The following is a 22,952-nucleotide window of genomic DNA, read 5'->3' as shown; positions in this document are numbered from 1 at the left end:
TCAATTGTCAACTCATGCGATTCTTCTACTATATATGCGTATCGCCAAGCCCGATCTGCGTCAGATATTCAACATTGCGCGTGAGTGCAACTGTTTCGAGGCCGTTCCTACCCGTAAAGCATCCGACGAATCGGAGCGGTTGGCAATTCTAGGCAAACAGCTTCGGTGTGTTACGAATGTCATAAAAGGCATTCTACAAAGCCCACATTTGCCACGTGCTTCGCGCGGTACCAGTGCAGATGCCGGACTAGATATTTGCGAGTTCAGGTGGAAAAATTGTGCAAGTCCAGTACCAGCGCTTTTTAAGTGCGTGTAAATCAGAATGCCTGAAGAGTGCTTCAAAACTGTATTGTTGTTCCTTGAATGATCCAAGATTTCACCGTTGCTCTTTAACGGTGCCTTGTCCCAAGTGAATTACACATATTGAGAATATTCTAGAGACCAATGACTTGTCTTAGATAGACGACACGGTACTATTGGCTTTCTCTGTATAAATAAATAAAAACGCTGCTCATCTGAAGTGGGATACCATTACTCAGGGTGCGTCGGTAATAATCACCTTCTTTTCTATTAAATTATAGCTGCGCGCGTGTAGTAATGCACATGCAGCTGAAAAAGCAGATGCTGGGCCTTTGCTTTGGTTGTGCCCTGAAACACGTTCGATCAGACTAAACATTTTAGGAAAGGCTGGACTGGAGCCAGGCATACCTGAAAACCACAGCCGTTGGGTGACGGACAGCAAGTGTGTTGAGCCACTTCTGCAGTTATTGCACGATGCATGGTTGGAAGCCATGTGGCTTTTATTTATTTTCTTCATTTATATTCATTTATGCTTCATTAAACTTGCAAAATTAAAAAGCACACACGCCAAATACTTTTGTTTTAAAGAGCTCCCATGCAGAACACCGTTCCTGCCATTCATGAGTTCGAGATGCAGCCTTGTCGAATAACCACAGCCCGTAAATCTGTGCAAACGTGCTCACAAAATTCATCAACGGCAAAAGTTGACATGCATAAGTGCATAAGTGCATATGCATAACATCGGTTCCCAAGGTGTGGTATCTGCCAATTTTAAATGCGAAGCATTTCTTAGCGAACTTCATTGACTTTGAGCGTATCTATTTATCCGTTTACGTTTGGGTGCTCTCATGGTCACCCTCTCAACTTGGCGTGAACCAAAATTAGCATGAGAGGGTAAGATTGTTTGACGAATATGACGTGCTAGTCACGACATGAATATTGTCCCAATCCTGTCACGTACGTCGTCAAACACTTCCCGCCAGACAGCGGAACATACCCACGGGTGGGTATGTGCCGCTGGTATGCGGGTATGTGTCACAAGTGATTGATACTTAGTATCTACCCAGGAACGACGAGAACCCCGCCGCGGTGGTCTAGTGGCTAAGGTACTCGGCTGCTGACCCGCAGGGCGCGGGTTCGAATCCCAGCTGCGGCGGCTGCATTTCCGATGGAGGCGGAAATGTTGTAGGCCCGTGTGCTCAGATTTGGGTGCACGTTAAAGAACCCCAGGTGGTCGAAATTTCCGGAGCCCTCCACTACGGCGTCTCTCATAATCATATGGTGGTTTTGGGACGTTAAACCCCACAAATCAATCAATCATCAGGAACGACGAGAACACACACGGGCGATTTTAACGCGGGAGTGTCAAGAAATACCCGACATCGATAGCGTACACCCGACGAATGCAAAGAATAAATGTCAGGGTCTGAGCTAGAATTAAACCCAAGTATTCTACGTGGAAATGAAGTATTTTACCACAGAGCTACGGCAGGTCTCGGAACTACTTTTCAAATAGACGCTAACCTTCGTGAAACGTCAATAGTGGTTACAGTGCTGCCTACCCAATTTTATAAACATTACATATGTACTCCTTTGATATAGCCGTCACGTCGGGTTAACATCAGTTGCAGTTAGTTACCATGCGCTGAAGTTGATTTATGTAGCAGTGTCCAGGGCCAGCATCCTCGCGAGCATCAGCGCATCATATCAACTTCTGGTGTTGCTAATATGCCTGTTCCAGTTGGCATCGTTGAGCAAGTGCAAACAACTGGTTATACAAACATCTAAGACTCTTCAACATAAGTCTGTGCGTGCAACATTTGCACATATATTTAGCGTCATTTCATGACGTTTCGCTCAATAAAAAAAATGCCACACGGTCACCTTCCCTCTGCATGTTTCGCATAACGTCGATTCTGGGATCTGTCATTTTTTTCCCTCTTTTCTATGGATGTATGCTATGAGTGAGGCCAACGCATGGACTAAGGTAGACACTTCGCATTGCGTTAAGGCGAGGACGAACTCGCACTTTTCTTTCAGAAACGTTTTGAATCGGACGGGTACACGATGTGTTGCAGGAGCTACTCGCGGATTCCACGGTCATAATTATTTACTTCACCGCCAACCGATAGCACTGTGAGAGGAAAGATCCCCTTGAAAAGTGTACTTGCAAAGCCTTCAGAGTATGTGACCATGGCGCAGTGGATAGCGTGCCCCGTTGCTGCTGTAATGGATGAAGAGGTCATGGATTGGACACCCTCTAACGAAACGTTTTTCTTTGTGATCTGATGGTGCGCATTTTCTTCATGTCCTTTCCGTGATGAAATACGTCTTTGAAGCCATGGCCGACCCGGGCATAAAAAACCTTCGTGTTAAAAATGTAGGCTGTTATATACCAAAATCGCCATAAGAAACAGAGGGGAAAGCTGTGATGCGTGATAGCAACATGTTCCTATTTACACTGTTCCTTGTTCGCATTCTCTTTTCAATGTATAGGTTATACAGCTTACTAAGTTGCTTATGAGTCTGCTCATGAAGAGATTCAGAAAATTTATAAAATCACGAAATGAACAAGCACGTCACTTTTTCTAGCTATATGCATGCAAGTAAGGATTGTGGTCAGCGTAACGAATTAATCTGAAACAGGTTTTGTTTTTATTTTTATTTTGGTTTTCCTGCAATTTCGCGATAAACTAAGTGGGTCGCCTATTGGAAAAATAGCGAAAATGACCCATGTTTTTTAGAGAAATAATTGCGGTCGGCGTTTCCATTCTCGTTAGCGATGCGAATTTGCTTGCATTCATCGATCCTCCCAATCATATCTCGTTGCTCGAGTGTTTCTCCTTTTTCTAATCTTTCGTTGTTCTTCGCTTCAACGCCATTTTAGAAAACGCTACGGGAAAGGCATCGGAGCGACCGCACAGCCCTCATATCAATCAGTCGCACCACTCTTTCTATTAGTTCGGAATGCCGTGGAATATTTCCTTTCTGCCGAAGCCGTACAGTGGCGTCCTGTTTAGCATAAGCAAGGAGGTCGTCCGGATTTCACTTTGGTAATTGGGTTCAGCCGTGTCGTTTGAATGACAAGCCCATTGGGGAAGAGCGGCTTGAGGGGGCGGGTGGGGTTGGAGCGTGACCGCCTTCTCTGGGCCACCAGAGAGCCGTCCGCGAAAAACAACGTCGCGGAGACAATTTATGAAAGGCGAGACGGCTGCCTCGATCGCCCAAGCAATCGGGCCAGCCACAAACGTCTGAGCAAAAACACTCACACTAGCCAGAAAATACGCGGCCCAGTGAGAAGCGCTTCCCCCTTCTCGGTCGCGGAATTTTGTCCTTTACATGTGCAAAAAGCGACACATGTGGGATGAGTGGTTCGCGAGGATCGTCCGGAAAAAGGGTAACTGGAAATCGACAAAAAGGGAGAAACAAGCAGCGACACCCTACCCACGCAATGCGAGGAACTTGTTCAAAGCCACGGGCGAAGGGGCGCAGAAGCAACACATTTATCCCCCTTGAGCTGATTGACGTGCCTTAACTCCTCTTTTTCTGTTTTCTTTTTCAATGAGTGAGACAAACGAAGAAACCCAGCTCCGCCTCTTCGGTATAGTCTAGCTTTCGCCTCCCTATTGCGCTTTTCCGTCGCTATCTCTTGTAGTACACACGCGTTTCTTTTAAATGTGGCCTTCAGCGTGCCTGGCCGATATTTTGGCGCGGCGTTTTGAACGCCTGTTAGCGTTGAAAAAGAAAAAAAAATACTGGGGCCCAGCAGGCTGTCACTGTAGTGTGAGAGTAGCACTCGGTGTGCTCTAGTTTGGTAAATGTGCGATGCAGGCACGTCTCACTGGCACCCGTCCTTGAGGGAAGTCGAAATTCCTGTGGATGCAAGAGCTTCCTCGCAGGGGACAGCCCTCAAAACTTGGCTAAGGGGGCAGCCCTAAAAGCGAAATGCCCAAGGAACGACGAGCGACAGTGTTGGCGCGTGCGACATATTTATTCGCGAGGCGTAGACTGCCTCAGCGCGCGCCAGTTTTCTCCAGCCACAGCGGATTTCCGCGATCGCATTCCTTTTCTCTTTGCATTGGCTCGGTTGGTGGTTGGAGCTGATTAAGTGCAGTGCTTGTCACCCTCAGGCTGGATTGGAAACGGAGTTAAATAAATAAATAACTTCTAAGAAAAATAACAAAGAAATAAATGTTGATGCGGTTATGGTTTAGAATCGCACGCATTTCCATCACAGAATGTTTCACTTCATAAAAGGCAAAATGCCCATTTACAGAGAGCAAAAAAGCCAAGAGCACGAAAAGTTCTGTAACTGAAGATGCTGAGTGACTGCCTGAAATTGAGGTCAGCACTTGTCTTTTTTTTCTTTCTTTTTTTATTCTGCCTTCTTCATAGCTGTCACTGTCTCTTTTACCAGAAAGTGACGACTAGTGCGCGAGGAGAACTGCGAAAAAATATCAACACAATCTCTTCGATTCGCGGAAGCTTCCGTGACTTGAAAGCCGCTGCGACATGCCCACGATGAGGAGTAGACGAAGTGGGCGTTTAGGCGATCGAGTGCACCCCTCAACTTACTCAGCTGCTCGAAATGTGGCAGTGCGAGTGAATATAGACGAGACTTCCTATTTTAGCTTCGCTGGGACGTCTATTTCGTGATTTGCATGCAAAACTTCTGCGTGTTTTCAGAATTGATTCTGAATTCTCGAAAGTTTTATTTCGTAAGAAAGGTTTATCATTCGTAAGCGGGCTTGGCTAAAAATGTATTTCTATGTATCGAATGACTGACATCTCCCTTTGCGGTGTAAAAGTCGCTTCGTGTATCTTGGGTTTCGGAAACGCGTTTGTTACTTGTCTCGCACAGACCCATTTTCTCACTAGCAGACACTCGCGTCGAAGCCTTCGCGACGCTTGAAAGCTATGGTGACGAAGATTCAGGACCGCCATTGCCAAAGGAGGTGTTTTGCGATTATGGGCAGTGGTCATTATAGATTGGTGTGGAAGATTTTAACAGCATAACTGAAAAAAGAAGAACACCGATGCGTTGTCCATGGGGAGGAATGCTCTGCTTAACAAAAAGCAATGAAATAAAGTAACACAATTTATGACAGATCTGGAGCAGTTATTCACGCTGGGATACCTACAATGGACAGAAGTGAGTTTGCTAATGATTGGCTGCTGCTTGTGTTAATGAGAAGCGTTATACAAAACGGAGGTAACCGATGGTTGGTGCACTCTATCATTACAAACACACGAAGGAAGCTTGATACGAACCATCATGTGCATGTTGTTTCACCCCAAGACGGCTAAGTAGTGAGAGAAGTAGTTTGTACGAACCGAAATTCGCAGATAACGCATAAAATTCCAACGCGCGAAGCAATGTCCCTTTGTTTCATCGGCGTTGTTAATTTGCTTTTCAGTATAAATGACCGATAATGATCTATCGCTGTCCCGCCGGTGCAATATTTACATGCCGCGACTGGACTCACTACTGCGTTTGTTTGTGGTTGCAGTTTCTGCAGCGAGGAAGGCAGTCGCCACATATTGTTTTCGTTGCTTCGATGCTCTGGAAGCAATTTACTCGGGCACCCAATGATGACAAGTAAATAAAGAGTACATCCCAATGTTATGATTGTCCCGGCCGGATTGAGTCACTACGGGGCCACCCAGCAATCGTGGTCGACGTGCTTGACCCGCCGCTCCGAATGAAGGCGGCGCCAGATGACCGTGGTGGCTACGGGGTGTGAGGGGGGGGGGGGGGGGTTGTGCGCGACAACACAAAAGAACCGAAGCAGGCACACTCAGCCAGTTTATCAGACCACGCCATCGTCTGTTGTCTTTATGGTCCCGGGTCGGGCTAGCAAATGCGTGGGACGGCCAAGGGCACTTTTGGTGTTTTTATCTTCCCTCTTCACCCGTTACGAGTAGCGCCGTCAACAAACACGCCAATATCAGGGCGTTGTCGCATAAGCAAAAGAACGAGGCAGGGGCTTCCTAAATGAGAGGGGCCTATAACTGGTGGTTGTCTGGAGAAAGTAAAATTTAACGTTCGTTTTACGACTCCAGCATGCATGAAGCATTCGCGAGTTTAGTGGGTCGTACACATGTAAGACAGATTTGTGTTTTTCAACGTCTGTAATATACTCAATAACAACATATTTGCAAGGAGCACTAAGTATTTCATATATATTTCAAACGATTGCTGCGTTACATTCCATCACAGCAACAACGGCCTAAACGCCGCGCCGTTGTTTTGTCAATCGCGACTGCTTTTTTCGGTGCCGCGCCATCGGTGGGTCTCAGCGTTACGCAACAAGTGCAAGGGACTTGAAACAAGGGGGAGAATGCGTGGTCGCCTGGGACCTCCGCGGGTAAGCTCGGTGAAATGCTTCCATCAACCCAAATAGAGTAGGTTGCGTGCCTCCTGCAAAGCGTCCTTCCTGTGCCCGTGTGTCTATATAGGAAGCCTCTGAGCGGCACTCTCAGTGCAATTCGGAGATGGCTAATGCGTTCTGCAGAAATGAGCATATTGAAGGGAGATTTGGAATCTAGAGATGTGATCGTCACACCCAAGAAGCCACAGACGAAGCTAAGCGCTTGATTTGTTTTTTTAATGCTGTTATAAAACGAATCGCAGCTTTCTCTTCCCCGAAGCATATCTCTTGGAGAGACTGCTGCAATGCGCATGAAGTTTGCCTATTGCAGGCACGCCCTGTCGTGCAACTGCGATTGATATCATTGAGTATGGAACCATACGCTTTTCATTTTCTTATTATACCCTGCCTTTCGTCTTTGTTTTATCGGAACATTTGCTGTCTTCCCTTTCAATAAACATGCACTCGTGCAAGCGTTACTGACAGAGCCGAGTGACGAGGCCATGAGAGCACGTACGATGTAGAGGAAAGTAGAGCCCATGACGTTAATACGAAATCAGTATGTGAAATTTGCTTAATGAGGGTGTGGGTGGGTAGAAACTTGGTCAAAAATAAAACATTAGAGCACATTATTATCGCAAGTCTCTCTCACTTACAGTCTCTCTCTTTCTCTCTCTCTCTCTCTCTCTCTCTCTCTCTCTCTCTATATATATATATATATATATATATATATATATATATATATATATATATATATATATATATATATATATAAATATATATATATATATATATGATGACTTCCATGTTATGATTATCATGTTAGACGTGTCACTTACCTTCGTCGTCCATTCACGACAAGTAATAACGTATTTGGTATATGTGGAACTAGCGAGACGGCTGTGAGCGCATCATGAGCGTAATATGTTGTCATGTTCTTACATGACACGCATGGTTATAATTTCCACGTTAGGGTCTGTCACATGTGTTTGCCATGCAGCCATATCTTACCATACGAGTTTTGCAGCATATAGTCGTAGATAGATAGATAGATAGATAGATAGATAGATAGATAGATAGATAGATAGATAGATAGATAGATAGATAGATAGATAGATAGATAGATAGATAGATAGATAGATACGTTCAAGGTCACCGAAGTTCGCTATGAAATGCTTCGCAATCAAAAAGTCAGAATGAGCTGGCGTATCGAAAACGTAATATGATATCGTGAACTGAAACTCCTATCTTAATGTCCTCCTACTTGCGCTTCTATGGTCCGCTCGTTTGTGACCCAGTATGTTGTTTTTACTTTTGAGCCACGTGATTCCACCAGCTTAACGCTTCGTTTATTTTTTTTTCAATAATATATTGGGGGATACATGCCCCGACTCGTCGGTATCACGTGTTATCAGCTAAAGTTCTGGCCATGAGAGTGCTACGTCTAACATTCAGCACCTCGTGCCTCTGACGGCAGAAACGTCGAGCTGCCATCACATCTGCCATCAGCGTTGCCATTACAAACAGCAGAGACATCGCACTGGACGGAGTTCTCAAATAGCTTTTTTTTAGTAACCGTATCGGACATCGAGTATTTAAAAAATCAACGAAAACATTTCCTTCTGTTTGTCAGTGAACCCGAGGTGACGTTTTCTTGGGTGATATTTCAAAACTCGTGTCGCAATCTCTCCAAAGCAAAGTTTTCTTGTCGGTTTCAACATGGATATATACATGACACCATCTGTTCCCATAAAGTTGTTTGTGAGCCGTTTCGAGAGTCTACGTGTATGTGTATCTTTCTAGGGTGTCTAACTGCTCAGTTTTCTCAGCAAGATGAAGGTAAATAATGTTCCAGAAACTTACGATGTTCCGCTTTTTATTGTATAAGGGAAACAACGATAACTGGAAGACTACAGTTTATTTGTTCCGTCTGGCCTGCGCGCCAATCGCGATGTTTTCTGGAAACTTTAGCGGATATTGCAGGCGTGTGCTGCGTTGCAGCAAGTTCTCAGCCGATGTCGCGCTGCAACCTAACGTTGGTTCGTTGAGCAATGCTCTCACTCTGTTAAAAGCTACTACTGTTGTTTGTACGGCCTTGTTACAATCTTCACATACTCACAAATAATTGCAACTTGCGTCATACCTGCTGCTAGTTTACGAATGTGTACAGAGGCGTTGGTTATCCTGTTTTCCGAGATAGGGAGGGGGTTGCGCGACACAACCGGCATCAAGAGTGAAGTTGGTCTTAGTGTGCTTTGAAAGTGCAGCACGCAATAGGTCTGTTAGTGCTGGGATCAAACTTTGCTCGTTTTTTCTGTGAAAAGTTCAGTCCAGCATTGTAATAGATGCGTACTGTCACTGTGGCAAGAAGTGCGAACAGCGTAGAGCGTGGGTTTGAGCCCAGTCGAACTCCCACATGCCTTATCTGTAGCTTGAAATGTGTACTTTCAGTTGGTTTCACTGTAGCGCAAGAATCTTGCTCCAGCTGACTTTATCATGCCGCAAGTGCTTATTATCTGCCATTCACGCCTGACACTGGGAAAGCACATGCGGTGCGACAGCGCCAGCCCTGGACCAAGATTCAAGCGCTACAGTGACGTCGGCTGAAAGCGGAAGTTTTCCAAAAGGGACACGAGGCATGTCGGTGTTCGACTGGGCTGAACGCCACACTCTCAGCTGCTCGCGTATTTCCCCATAGGGACAGTACAGCGACATGCACCTTCGAATTAAGACTGCTAAGTTAGGCAAATTGTGGGAAGAGGAGGGACAAAACGGGCGCTAATCTGTAACCCCCCCCCCCCCCCCTCGCAACTGACGACTCTGAGGGTGTATAGTTGTGATAGAGCGCGTCTCGCCGATTTCGTTTGGACCCACATCGCGTGCAGGGCATCTAAACGCCGATGCAGGTCGTACTCGTACTTAGGATGAAGATGCTTAATACGGGAGGTAAACAGGATGTTAGAGGACGCGGAAGTGTTTAACAGTGGTGTGAACAAGAAATGGCAACGATGCGAACGTGTGCACAACAGTAACTTGTCTTCGTCTACACTTGCCCCTAGTCTAGCATTTTGCTTCAACGAGCTTCTATCACGGTCAATCAGGCGACACTATACTTGGAAGTTCGTGTCTCAGAAAAGAACAAAAAGAAATAAAAGAAAAGAAACTTTCCATTAGTTTTCGCTCCTTTTGTCTGGTGTGCCTTATTCCTATTTCCTAACGCCTGCCTCCCTCATACATTTTTTGTTCTTTTTTTTCGGCTTTCTCGTGCATTGATACGAGCGTAAGTGTGTTGTCCAGGCTGAAAACTTCCTTCAGGTTCACTTTCGGTGCGCATTATTTCATCCAATATCTGTTATCATTCTCAAGTTTATCCTCACTTATAAGCCTTGAATAGGTGGTTATTTTTTAATTTTTTTTTGTGGCAAAGCTCTTTAGGGGCTAGCCTTGTCCGGTGTCCAGTGGTGTACCAGCGTCCACATTCGTATCACAACACCTGCCACACAGCTGCGAAAAAACCACCTGCCTCACCTGTTGGTCCGTCCGTCTGTCCGTTCATATGTCTAATCTCTATACTAATCGGTGACTCCAACGAAGACGTTGTGGACCTTAGGACCAAGCTTCGCCCACTCGTCATCATTCACTTTGTGAAACTGCGTGGATTTTTTTACTCATATATACACTCGTTCACGCTTTGCGAGCGAGTGAGTAGGTGGCACTTCTGTCTCTCATATCTGCATGTAAAAAAACAGAAAAGACATAAGTCGCTCACTCGATCGCTGTTTTCCACTGCAACATTGTGGTGGTATGCGACGTGTTTACTCTAGAACCATGAATAGCGCGACGTGTTCACTTCAAGTTGACGGTGACAGTTGCGTCCTTCAGCTGATGTACCTACGTTATTATAGTGCTGTTGGGCTCTCTAAGTACATTACATATATTCTACTCGATTCTTTGCAGTCTAACAGAATCGCGTGCGCAGTTGCCAATCTTCCTCCTCATGTGGTGTGGCTGGCACACTCGGGCTGTCGGCCACTTAGCCTTTATTTGCCGTTTCCTCATTCCACGCGGCTCTTACCGAGACATAACAAAGATGACGTGCCTGACAGACGAAAAACAAACACTCGAACAATGGACGCAAGGGGAGCTCTTCGGCTAATTGTAGCTGAAGTATACGTCTTTTCACGCACATTATATTATTCTTCTCCGTATTATGCCTCCCGCAATGTGTATAACTGCGCAAGCGCGGCTCTTTTGAACTGCCTCTCCCGCAGATTTGTGTATTTTGAAAAGCACCAGGACTACGGCGTACTTCATGTCGGAACGCCGGCTCCGTTCTGGCTGTGCTCTTCTCGTGCTTTTTTTTTGTTGCTGTAATTGTACTCGTGAAAGTCGCCCCTGTTGTCTCTGTCAGTCAACGGCCTGGTTTAATACAGAGAAAGCCACGAGTCGCTTGAGCCAGTCGCAACCACATCAGAAGGGATCCTCATTTGCCCGCTTATGACTTGCCTTTTCGTGATGCATATTAAGTAGAATCTTCACGGAAAGAGATATTAGTAGCGCACAAGTGGCGAGCCCTCCTCCTGAACACGCAGCTTCATATTGTAATTCGTTGGTTGATACGAGCCCCTGCATCGCACGAATTTAAAAAGCCGAAGTAAAGAAAAAGAGAAAAACACACTGTAAGCTGCAACTATGGTGATTTTCTCTGCAATGTCTTCGTATTGATCGACCTTAGTGTAAACAGTATAAATTAACAAAAAAAGACTCGCGAAGGTGCCTGGTTACTCAGAGTACTTGCGTCGAATCGTGACACCAATCAATGTGGCGGCATAGTATATAGAAAAAGACATAGCAGAAAGAGCAAACAAATACCTATCTCTCGGTTTTAAAAATGCTTTACGCGTCATCAAACAAACATTGAAACAACCTTTTCACTGTTATCTCACGAGCACTGCAGTTAGCCACAAGGACAGCTTACTTGTCTAAAAAAAAAAAATGGCCTATGCAATGGTTCTGACCAAGCTCCTGCTATTAGCTGCTAAGATGACACGTTCGTTGCCACAAGAGCTTTTCGGTACGTCGACGACAATTTGATTACTTTTCGATCGGCACAAGACTCCGCCATTGTGAAATTCTTTGTCGACAGCTGTCGGAATCATCATAGTCGTGGTAGTTTTATCAGTCCAAAAAACAATCTTGCATTACTGCGCCAGACTGTCAACAAGGGTCACTTACGGCGATTCATTCATTCTGTTCGAAGCCTACAGGCAGTTATGGGTAATATTACCTCCCTATGTCTATCTATCGATGCAGTCAGTCTTGCATCGATCAAACTGGGCTTTGTGACACAGACCGGCTGCGAAAGCACGAAGGTTCACTGTAAAAACTGGCATATGATGGCGCCATCCACTTTGTCATTTGCGCGCGTCCGGAGGACTTATTGCGAGTAACGTTCGCGTTTAAAATTGCAAGGCTTTGCTATTTCTCTCAGTGTGACCACATGCGACAGCGCTGCATTGGTGGGTCTCAGCTATCGCGAAATTTATCACCTTTGCGAATACGGCAGAAGTTTCTCTTGCTCATCTTTGCTTTTTCTCCTCTTAAAGGAAAGCGAACCATTTTTCACAATGTAAACATTCAACTTGGTATATACTTGAACATATTGTTGCGAATGTATTTACTACTTTAGAGTAGAAAAGTACTCCAGCAGTCAAGATGGCAGCCGTTGTGTATTTTCGAACAGCCCAAAAACGTCGTCGTCTTCTTCTTCGCACCGCCCGCATAGCTGCATAGCCGCGAACCCGCAACATCGACCTCCGGCGGCGAAAAGCGCCGACCCGGCGCTTGTTAGCAGGTGTTGGACGAGATGTACGGCTTGAGGCGAGCGACGTGGACGATGTCGGAAGATGTGGAAGGTATCGAAGGGTTTAGAGGTGCTATTTCATAGGTAACATCAGTTACCTGCCGTAGCACACGATAAGGTCCGGAATACTTGGGTAGAAGCTTTTCAGCCAGACCAACATGTCGCGACGGAGTCCACAGAAGAACGAGGTCACCTGGACTAAAGTGGACGTCCCGATGGTGGCTGTCATAGCTACGTTTCTGACGGAGCTGCGAGTCCGAAAGGCGCTGGTGGGCAATCTGACGGGCTTTCTCCGCGGTGCTAATAGCGCGGCGAGCATATGCTGTGGACAGGTCGGCAGGGTTGGGTACAAGCGTGTCGAACGGCAATGTCGGGTCTCTTCCATACAAAAGGTAAAAGGGAGAATATCCAGCAGTGTCGTGGCGTGAGCTATTGTAAGCGAAAGTGACAAAGGGTAGCGCAATGTCCCAGTCACGATGATCCGTCGACACGTACATGGCGAGCATGTCAGTGAGTGTGCGATTCAGACGTTCTGTGAGGCCGTTTGTTTGAGGATGGTAGGCCGTCGTAAGCTTGTGCTTGGTTGCACAAGAACGAAGTAGATCGTCAATTACCTTAGATAAAAAGTAGCGACCGCGATCGGTGACCAGTTGACGAGGAGCACCATGATGTAAGATGACGTCTTGAATCAAAAAGTCGGCGACATCTGTAGCGCAGCTGCTTGGAAGAGGTCTCGTAATTGCGAAACGGGTCGAGTAATCTATGGCGACGGCGACCCACCTGTTACCGTCGGTAGAAAGAGGGAAAGGGCCCAGCAGGTCGAGGCCGACACGATAGAAAGGCTCGGCAGGTACGTCGATCGGTTGAAGGAGCCCGGCGGGGTGTACCGCTGGCCTTTTGCGGCGTTGGCACGACTCACAAGACCTAACATAACGTTGTACAGAACGGTAGAGGCCGGGCCAGAAAAAGCGTCGGCGGACACGGTCGTACGTTCTGGCAACACCAAGGTGGCCAGCCGTTGGTACATCATGTAGTTGCTGAAGTACGGTCGAGTGCAAATGAGTGGGTATTACGAGTAGTAGTTCGTTTCCCACATGGTGCATGTTGCGGCGGTATAAAATGCCGTCTATGACAACGAACATGCGAAGCGAACTGTCTGTACAGCCTGTGTTCAGGCGGTCGATTAGCTCGCGTAGGGACGCGTCACGCCGTTGCTCACATCCCATGTTGCCGAAAGCAGAGAGCGAGGAAATACAGATGGAGGCGTCGTCGGTTACTAGATCTGGAGCGTCAACGGGGTACCGAGAGAGGCAGTCGGCGTCTTGGTGTAAACGGCCAGACTTGTAAACCACTGTGTATGTGAATTCCTGGAGGCGCAGAGCCCAACGAGCAAGGCGCCCCGTTGGATCTTTGAGGGCTGAAAGCCAACATAGAGCGTGATGGTCAGTGGTAACTGTGAAAGGCCGGCCATATAAATAGGGGCGGAATTTACCAACTGCCCATACAAGCGCCAGGCACTCGCGTTCCGTAATAGAGTAATTGCGTTCGGCAGGAGAAAGGAGCCGGCTGGCATACGCAAGAACTCGATCGTGACCGGATTGACGCTGGGCTAAAACCGCGCCAATACCGTAGCCACTAGCATCAGTGCGGACCTCTGTTGGGGCAGACGGGTCGAAGTGGGCGAGAATCGGTGGCGTGGTCAGAAGTGTTATGAGCTGGGAAAAGGCCGTGCCTTGATCAGGACCCCACTCAAATGGTACATCTTTCTTCAAAAGATCAGTGAGGGGGCGTGCGACCTCTGCGAAGTTTCTGACAAATCGTCGGAAATATGAGCATAGGCCCACAAAACTTCGAACGTCCTTGACACAAGTCGGTACAGGAAAATCCAGGACAGCTCGGACTTTGTCGGGATCGGGGCGGATGCCGGAGGAGTCAACGAGATGCCCTAGAATAGTAACTTGGCGATGCCCAAAATGGCATTTCGAAGAATTAAGTTGGAGCCCAGCCTCTCGAAATACTGAAAGAATTGAGGAAAGGCGCTCGAGGTGAGACTTAAAGGTTGGGGCAAACACAATCACGTCGTCCAGATAACACAGGCAGATAGACCATTTAAAGCTGCGCAAAAGCGTGTCCATCATCCGCTCGAACGTTGCCGGCGCATTGCACAAGCCAAACGGCATTACCTTGAATTGGTAGAGACCGTCAGGCGTTACAAAGGCGGTCTTCTCCCGGTCGAGGTCGTCCACGGCGATCTGCCAGTAACCGGAGCGTAAGTCTATCGAAGAAAAATAGGTTGCGCCATGAAGGCAGTCCAGGGCATCATCAATACGAGGAAGCGGGTAGACATCCCTTTTGGTGACCTTGTTTAAATGCCGATAGTCCACGCAGAAACGCCAGGTATTGTCCTTCTTTTTAACTAAGACTACAGGGGACGCCCACGGACTCGATGAGGGCTCTATGATGCCTTTTGTGAGCATCTTATTCACCTCCTGTTGGATAACTTGGCGCTCTGATGGTGACACTCGATAGGGACGCCTGTGAATTGGAGCTGCATCACCGGTATTAATGCGATGTTTGACTTGCGATGTTTGACCTATGGGCCTACCGTCAAAGTCAAATATGTCCGAATAGCTCGTGAGAAGATCAGTGAGGTCTTTGACCTGAGACGGCAACAGGTCTGAGGCAATCATCTTAGTTACATTGTTGAGCCGTGTAGAGTTGGCTGCGTCGGTGCTATGCGGGTTCGGCGAGGCGACTGTGGCCAGTTCACGTGACACTGATGAGATCTGGCACTCGTGTGACGGTGAAAGAGTGGCGAGAACAATGCCTTGTGGTAGGATTTGAGGGCTGAGTCCGAAGTTCAGAAGAGGAAGGCACATCTTGTTCGCTGTGACAGTTAATATGGTGTACGGGGAGGAAACGTTGCGGGCCAGTAAAACACCGGGAGAGGGAAAGACCACGTAATCCCCATCCGGAACACTGGGATATGGTTCAACTGTGACACAAGTTAGGGCTTGGGGTGGGAGGCGAACAAACTCAGCGCACGAAAGCTTGTTCTGTACCATCTTCGACTCTTCGGTGGCCGCAGGCAAGTCAAGTTGCACGACGCCGGCTGAGCAGTCAATTACAGCGGAGTGGTCGGACAAAAAATCGAGTCCAAGGATGACGTCATGTGGACAGTGAGCGAGAACATGGAATAGAACGGACGTCTGGCGGTCGGCGAATCTCACACGCGCGGTGCACATTCCGAGCACAGCCGGGGTCGCTCCACTAGCGACACGTACAAATAGGGACTCTGGCGGCGTAAGGACCTTGTTTAATCGTGCACGGAGGTCAGAGCTCAGAATTGAAATATGTGCGCCGGTGTCAATAAGGGCAGTAACAGGAAGGCCATCCACTTCTACATCAAGCAGGTTTTTGTCCGTAGTCAAGGTCAGCAGAGGGTTTTCAGGTCGGGAGTCCAATGCAGCGTCACCTCCGGGAGCTGCATTGCTCAGTTTTCCGAAGAAGGGCGTCCACTAGGGTGGGGCGACGAATAGCGGCGGTGCTGAGGTGACCTGGAGCGACGGTCATGCGGGGACGGCGAACGGCTGGACCGGCGGACTGGTGTCGCAGGAGTGCCATTGTACGGTCCATCGTCACGAGCGCTGTACTGCAGGGGCCGGTGGTTGTCGTCACGTCGATAGCCAGGAAACGACCGAGGTGGATACGTGCGGAAACGACAGTAGCGGGAGATGTGTCCTACACCATGACAATGAAAACATATAGGCTTGTCGTCCTGTGTCCTCCACTGAGCAGGATCACGATAGCGGCGGAATCTTTCTGGTGCAGGAGAAGGCGCTATGGTACTGACCCGAGGTTCCGTCAACGAACATACAGGCTGCAGCCCAACGTTTGCCAGCTCCTCTCTCACGACCTGTTGGATCAACGAGATCGTTGGTCGATCATCAGATGGGCGGGTCAGAAAAGACGGAGACGCGGCCTCGATTTCTCTACGAACGATGCGAACCACACTCTCGTTGTTATGTGGTTGACTGCATGGCGGCTGAAGGTCCTCGCAAGATGACGTAGCGGCCGTGTTCGGAAGACGCAAGAAATTCTTGGCGACCCGGCGACTCTTCAGCTCTTCGAATCGGCGGCACTCTTTGATGATGTCATCAATGGTGGAACAGTCTTTGGAAACCAGTATGTTAAAAGCATCATCTGCAATGCCTTTAAGTAAATGGCTTACTTTGTCTTCCTCGGACATGTTGGGGTCGGCACGATGGCAAAGGGCGAGAACGTCAAGGATGTAGGTGACATATGATTCGGTCGTAGTTTGTGCCCGACCAGAGAGTTCTTTAGAAGCGGCCCGCTGGCGTCCGACGGCCTTACCAAACAGGTCACGAAGCTTCTGTTTGCAAGTATCCCAGCTGGTTATGTCCGCTTCATGAGCCTCGAACCACGCGCCAGCTGTTCCGCAGAGATAGAAGCCAACGTTGGCGAGCATCATCGTAGGGTCCCACCGGTACACTGCTGCAAACCGCTCGAACTTCGGAATCCAGTCGTCAACGTCAACATGGTCGGTGCCGCAGAAGTTGCCAGGGTCGCGCGGTTGCGTCAATACGACCGGCTGTACAGGCTGCGCCGGAGTCGCGGCTGAAACAGGAGCGGCAGAATTGGTTTCTGTTGCCATGGTCGGGCAGTCGAGAACACGTCCGCTTCGAAGTTCCGTCTTGCGTCGTACCCAGCGCCACCACCAAAATGTTGCGAATGTATTTACTACTTTAGAGTAGAAAAGTACTCCAGCAGTCAAGATGGCAGCCGTTGTGTATTTTCGAACAGCCCAAAAACGTCGTCGTCTTCTTCTTCGCACCGCCCGCATAGCTGCATAGCCGCGAACCCGCAACAATATTTTAACACAGCGCACGAGTACGCGGACACAAGAGAAGAAGAGAAAAACCGCAGCTCTGTTTGTCTCTTCATGCTCTCTTGTGTCCACGTAGTCGTGAGCTGTGTTAAAATACGTTCAAGTATTATCACCAACTGGCCCAGCTTTCAGTCATTCCACTTGGTAGTCAGCGCGCTGTCGCGTGTCTAGCGGGTCCTGAAGCGTGCAGTCAGAAAAGGCGCCCCATATTCATACATGCGATCTAGGGGATCAAGGCAAAGAGTATGGGGAGTTAATTCAGGCTCCAATGTACGCTGTGAAGATTGTTGGCCAGCGAAGCTGTGGTACCATCGTATACGTCAAACCAATGTGAAGCAGCCTTGAACAATGTACAACAAACCCGCCACGTCACGGTGATCTAGTGGCTAAGGCACTTGGCTGCTGATCCACGGTTTGCGGAATCGAATCCCGGTTGAGCCGGCTGCATTTTCAGTGGAGGCGAGAGTGTCTGAGGCCCGTGTGCTTAGATTTATGCGCACGTTAAAGGACCCCAGTTGGTCGAAATTTCCAGAGTCCTCTACTATGGCGTCTCTCATAATCATAAGGTGGGTTTGGTTTGTTAAATCCCAACAATTATTATTAACAATGCGCAACATAAAACGACTAGCAGCAAGAGAATTAAATGCACTTTTGTCATCGCGTTCGCGCTGCCCTTTGTGAGTTCCAACCACATGAGGACTTTCGAAGAGGTAGCACAAAACAAACAAAATCAGTTGCTAGGCGGGATCTCCACAAGATTTTTCCCATGATGATTCACCGTTGTTCTCAGGTGATCATTTCGACGCCGCTCGCATCGAGTACGCCGACAGTGATCCCGCAGCTTCACCTCTTACCCTTCATTGTCATTACAAATGGTGTCACGTGTTCACTCGTGATTCGCTGTTGTTGGTCGACTGACGCTAAATGGTTTTGAGATTCTAGCCATATTCGGTGTTAAAGAGGCACTGCAGCACTTTTCGAGCATAGTCGGAAAATGCTGCTGATCGATAGTAGAAGCTCCCGACAACACGTGAGCCGAATATTATAGCGCAGCACGTGGCCTGGAATTCACAATAAATTATCAAAGTAAGCTGAAAATTGCTTTCTCTTCTCTCGACGAGTCACGCAATAAGCCCCAAAATCCCTCGTAGCAAGCCCATGTAACAGCCATTGGCTGATTTGAACATGGCGCGCTGGGTCGTTACAGAGATCGCCGCGGGAGACCGTCACTTGTCCACGCGTGTGCGCGCAATCGCACTGCAAAATCTACGTACTAAAAAAAAAGAAAAAACAGCTCAAGGTCATAAGGCGTGCGTGGCGTTGTTTGTTTGCCCCTCCCGTCTCTCCCTGCTTAGGTTCCAGCGCTTTCGTCGGGACGAGAAAAGAGAGAATGCGATTGCAGCGTGTGACAAATCTTTGTAACTCCGCTCGTACTGGATGGATTCTTGAAATTTTTGCGGTGTTGAATTTGTGAGGCATTACGCTTTTCCACTGAACTAATTCCATGGTTACTTAAAAAATGTTTTAGGGCCTCTTCCATAAAGGCTGCATGACTGCAGATATTTCTACTGAATCAAATGCTTTCTCGTAATCTATGAAGGCTATATGTAGTGGTTGGTTGTATTCTTATCATTCTCCTCTTACCTGATTGATAGTATGAATGTGGTCGATTGTTGAGTAGCCTGTTCGAAACCCTGCTTGTTGCTTTTGTTGATTGAATTCTAATTTTGTCTTAATTCTGTTAGCGATTACCTTTGTAAATAGCTTGTGTACAATGGAGAGCAAGCTGATCGGCCTGTAATTCCTCAAGTCCCTGTCATCTCTTTTTTTATGTATTAAGATGATGTTAGCATTCTTCCAAGATTTTGGTACTCTTCCCGTCAGGAGACACTTCGTAAATAGGGTAGCTAATTTTTCTAGCACAATATGTCCTCGTCTTTCAGCAGATTTGATGTTGCTTTGTCCTTGTAGTGGCGGCGTGTGCCACCGGTGAATGAACGCCTAGACAACTTGAGTGCCCATCGGAACAAAAATCCCCTTTATTCCAACTTGCGCATGCTTATATACACAAACAACACTGGCGCCACCTGCGGCAGTGATCGTGGAACTGAAACCAAACAGACCAATATACAACACATTCCCTTCCTTAAAAACAGCTATATGGATTAGTGATTTAGTAGTTTAGTGTGTTAGCCCATATGCAAAAAAACACTATACAAAAATGCAACTTGTACAATGAACGTAACTATTTAGTACTACAAAATCACACAATTTACAAAAAGAATCCACCACACTGGATACGTCCGTTTTATTCACTTTAGCACAACTTCTCTTGCTACACCTTGTAGCCATAACACTCTCATGGTAGTCTCTTAGGGGTTGCACCCTGCGTTGTTGTGTGACTGCTCCTGGAGACTTGGCTGACTGCGTCGCAGCAGGAGACCCGTGCGCCTGCGCAGCCGAAGGAGACGTGGGTGTCTGCGCAGCGTACGCAGGAGACGTGGGTGCCTGCGCAGCGTACGCAGGAAACGTGGGTGCCTGCGCAGCCGAAGGAGCAGCAGCTGAAGTCCTGGTAGTTATCTCTGGGGTGGGGCCCCCGCATGTAGGCAGAGATCCTCCTCCCCTAGCTGTATCATTTCCTCCCCACGTATAAAGGGTGGCAGAGGCTCGTGGCACCTTTGAGAACTTGGATGCATTCCCCGTTTTGCCATCCGCCAGGCGAAAAGAAGATGGTCCCTTCCTGCTGATGACTTCTCCTGGGTAGCTGAATTCCAGGTCGCCTTTAAATCTAGTAGTGGGTCTTTTCCTTCTGACGAAGTCACCAATGTCAACTCTGGTTTCTCTTGCAGCCCCCCGAGCGTCCGTGTATCGTTTGCTGCTCTGTTGCTTTTGCTTTACCCGCTCACGTAAGCGCCGGAGTTCCGAGTTAGGGTCATCAAAGAAGGTTACCGACGGATGCCCGACGACATCCAGCCGAGTTCTTGGCAGCCGCCCGTGTAGCAGAAGAGCTGGAGCCCTTGCCGTTGTAGCATGTGGTGTGCATCGGTAAACACCCAGGTACTCTGTTACCGCCTGGCGCAAGGGTCGCTGCTCAAGAGCCGCCACTTGAATGGAGCTTTTTAGTACTCTGTTAAAGCACTCCACTTGGCCGTTTGCTTGTGGATAGTTGATTGATATGTGGGGTTTATCGTCCCAAAACCACCATATGATTATGAGAGACGCCGTAGTGGAGGGCTCCGGAAATTTCAACCACTTGGGGTTCTTTAACATGCACCCAAATCTGAGCACACGGGCCTACAACATTTCCGCCTCCATCGGAAATGCAGCCGCCGCAGCCGGGATTCGATCCCGTGACCTGCGGGTCAGCAGCCGAGTACCTTAGCCACTAGACCACCGCGGCGGGGCATTGCTTGTGGATAGTATACGGACGAATGTTTGACCTAGATGCCGCGATCTTGAAGAAATACCTCCAACTCCCGAGATGCAAACTGTGGACCGTTATCGCAAATAACCTCGGCTGGGTAGCCTTCGCGCGAGAACACAGCGACTAAGAAGCGTGTTACTGTGCTGGTTGTCGTCTCGCTACAGAAAAGCACTTCGGGCCATTTGGAATAATAATCTACAAGCGTGATTGCATATCTGCAATCGTAGGGCGCCCTCTCAAGTGGGCCTACAATATCCATGCCGAGTTTGAGCCATGGCTGCTCTGGAAAGGGGACCGGTTGCAAGGGTGTAGCTCGCACCTTGACGCTCTTGTCTGCTGCCTGGCATATGCTACACATCTGGATAGCTATAGCTCGACTTGGCGGTGCATGCCCGGCACCAATACTTTTCTCGCAGCCGCGCTTTTGTTCGCACCACTCCGGGATGCGACTAACGTGCTGCAGCGACTACCTGCTGCGTGAGTGACGTGGGAACCACAAGCCGTTCGCCACGAAAGATAAGATTGTCTACCACAGAAAGTTCGTCACGTACTTTGAAGAATGGCTGAAGCTTAGCCGATAACAATTTGTGTGCAGGCCACGACGATTGCACATAGATTTTGCTTCGTTGCAGTGCGCTATCTTGCAATTGGGACTGCTCAAACTGTCCTCTGGTAATGCATGAAGGAATTTTGAGAACTGATACAACCTCGTCAAACAGCGTTTCTTTTTCCTGGAAAGACGACGCAGGCAGGCCTGAGAGTGCGTCCGCAACTTGGTTTTGCGACCCCTTGCGGTACTCGACTGTATAGTTGTGCCGTAGTAGGCGCTCTGTCCATCGCGCTACCCGCAAGGCGCGCTTTCCTGTTCCTTGAGTTGAAAGCAATGCTACCAAGGCTTGATGATCAGTGAGCAATGTGAAGTGGCGTCCCCACAAGTACACGTGCCACCGCTTGCACGCCCAATTAAACACCGGCCAACGCTTCCTGTTCTCCTACCGAATATTTCCTCTCAGCTGGCGAAAGGACTCGAGACGCGAAAGCGACAGTGTGCAGTTTATGTCCGTCCACCTGCTGTAGGAACGCTCCAACTCCACACTCTGATGCGTCCATTGACACTAAGACTGGAAGAGATTCATCGAACATTCTCAGTATAGAGCTAGATGCCAGCACGTCTTTGGTCTTTCTGAAACTAGCGTCTATCTCGTCAGACCAAATGAATCGCTGCCCCTTTCTTAGCAGGACACGCATTGGTTAAACCATGTCAGCGAAATTGAGAATAAACCTAGAATAATATTTGACCAATCCCATAAATGATCGAAGGCTGGCTGGATCCGTAGGTGCTGGAGTGTCTCGTATGGAAGCAACCTTTTCCTTCAACGGCACAATACCGTTTGCAGTGATCCTGTGGCCCAAGAACGCAAGCTCCGGCGTATCAATGACGCATTTCGTGTTCAATTTGAGTCCTGCCTCCTTTACACAGCTCAGCACTGCGGTACGATTCACCATGTGCTCCTCTCTGCCCTAACCAAACACAATGATGTCATCGATATTGAACAAGACGCCGCTGCAGCACTGGCACTATGAAAAGCAGATGGTGCCGACGCGAGCCCAAAACACACGCGCTTAAAACAAAAGAGGCCGTCGTGTGTCATAAAAGCCGTTTAATCACGGCTCTCGGTGTGAAGCATAACCTGATGGTACGCTAATGCAAGTTCAAGCTTGGAAAAGTGGGTTGCCCCCACTAAACTATGCAATAGCTCTTTTGTATGAGGGAGGGGAAAGCTATCTGCTACGACGGCTTTGTTTACCTGTCGAAGATCTACACAAAGACGGATACCTCCAGTTTTCTTTTCAACCACAACAATGGGTACACTCACTCGGATGCCTCTATTTGCTCTATCACGTCCATTTTTTCCAAGCGGCGCAGTTCTTCCGAGACTCGTGGCTGCAGTGAGAGCGGAAGGCGCCTGAGTTTTGAAGCAACTGGCTGAACTGTCGACCGTGTTTTGACGCAATGAACAAAACCCTTTGCGATGCCAAGTCCTGGATCGAAAATAGCACCGAACTCTTCGACTAATTCTGATG

The sequence above is a fragment of the Rhipicephalus microplus genome, chromosome X (assembly GCF_043290135.1).
Source record: "Rhipicephalus microplus isolate Deutch F79 chromosome X, USDA_Rmic, whole genome shotgun sequence".
NCBI lineage: Eukaryota > Metazoa > Arthropoda > Arachnida > Ixodida > Ixodidae > Rhipicephalus > Rhipicephalus microplus.
Note: the sequence above shows the minus strand (reverse complement) of the source record.